The 1945-nt window shown below is 30.4% G+C and overlaps 1 pseudogene; it reads left to right on the forward strand.

The window, feature by feature from the left end:
• Window positions 1–461: 461 nt before the first annotated feature.
• Window positions 462–890, forward strand: LOC102130110 (small ribosomal subunit protein uS12-like; annotated as a pseudogene).
• The last annotated feature ends 1055 nt before the right edge of the window (window positions 891–1945 follow it).

The following is a 1945-nucleotide window of genomic DNA, read 5'->3' on the forward strand; positions in this document are numbered from 1 at the left end:
TATTCAAAGTACTTTTTTACAGAAAATGCAATAGTAATGCATTCCACAAAAATTGCAGAATCTTAGCAAAATCTATGTGACAAGGTAAGAGAACTCAGAAAATTGTTTTATAAATCTCTCCACCTGCAACAATGTAAACAAATATTATAAACAGAATCCATGTTCAAATTAAATTCTGGATATATAATTACCCATAGACATCCTAAAATGGGTGAACAATTTTCATCATGTAGCCCTATGTAAATAACTGTTAATATTGTTCATAAATAGGTTGGCAATATAAAGTAAAATAAAACTCAAATTCAAGGGTGGATGAGAATTCTATTAGCATTAAAGTATTTCTATGGTAAAGTGTTTTATACACTTCAGAATCATCCAAAACACAACGTGCTCTTAATGAATAAATAATTTCTAAAAAGTTTAAAAGTCTCTCTTTTGCTGAGGCCCCTGGCACTGGCAGGATGGGCAAGTGCCATGCACTTCGTACTGCTAAGAAGCTCTGTAGTCACCGAAGAGACCAGAAGTGGCATGATAAACACCAAGAAAGTCCATTTAAGCACAGCCCTGAAGGCCAACTCTTTTGGAGGTGCTTCTCCCGCAGAAGGAATTGTGCTGGAAAAAGTGGGAGTTGAAGCCAAACAGCCAAATTCTGCCATTAGGAAGTGTATCAGGGTCCAGCACATCAAGAATGGCAAGAAAGTCAGAGCCTTTGTACCCAATGATGGTTGCTTGAACTTCATTGAGGAAAACGGTGAAGTTCTGGTTGCTGGATTTGGTATAAAAAGTCATGCTCTTGGTGATATTGCTGGAGTCTGCTTTAAGGTTGTCAAAGTAGCCAATATTCTCTTTTGGCCCTACACAAAGGGAAGAAGGAAAGACCAAGATCATAAATTTTAATGGTGAAAACACCATAGTAATAAGTTTTCATATGCAAAAAAAAAAAGTAAAAATAACAATAAAAATGGTTCTGCTCCAAATAAGTTTTTTTTTTTTGTCAACACAGCATTTAGGGAGTCAGTTCTTACTTAATTTGTATGATGTGCTATCCAAGGACTAATTTAAAGAACTTAATCAAATGATCATTGTCGCTATGCTATGGATTATGAGATAAATATGTTGTCAGAAGATCTATCTTGTCTTTTCTTTAAAACTAAATTTTCCATTAGAATGCTATATGCTCCCATATTTTATTTTATTCTAGTATTTACTTATTTGATTGCATACATAACATTATCTGAAATCCTTTCTTAATATATGGTATATAATAATTATTTACAAACACATGTTAAACTGGTTAAGGTAAGGTATAAAAATATGTCAAAAGCTTGAAATTGTTCTTTTCACACTGTATTTCTATCACAATAAGTGAAATGATAAAGGTTTTTTAAATAAAATATTAAATTGTCTAGAAAAATGGTGTATCAAAAAATATTTAAACTGTCTTAAATTTTAGTTCCAAGCTTTGATAAAACTCAAGTAGTTCCTAAATACCTTTTTGCTATTATAATTCAAGGCCCAATGTTATACCTACTAATAAAAATATAAATTTGAGTTTATAGTAATTTTAATAGGTATTTATATATCAAATAAAGATACAAGTTTTATTTTACTCGAGATATATTTTTATTCAAATTATATCTTTAATCTCTGTAAATTCTATAGGAGAAAATATTCTTCACCAATATCAGAAATAGTCTATAAAAGAGAATTTACTTTTTGAAGGTAGCAAACCTGGGGTGTCTTCTCATGAAATAATAGAGTGACAATTTCTCTATGTAATCTGATTAATATTATTAGTCAAAATAGATGAGTCAGAACTTTATCCTATTGTCACTGTTTTATTGTTCAGACTAACTAGAATATTAATTTCTACCTTATCAGTAGATCATTTGCAAAAAAGTGAAAGTACCTTAAAGAGATCTGTATAATTTAATATATTCACTTT

The sequence above is a fragment of the Macaca fascicularis genome, chromosome 5 (genome assembly GCF_037993035.2).
Source record: "Macaca fascicularis isolate 582-1 chromosome 5, T2T-MFA8v1.1".
NCBI classification, from domain to species: domain Eukaryota; kingdom Metazoa; phylum Chordata; class Mammalia; order Primates; family Cercopithecidae; genus Macaca; species Macaca fascicularis.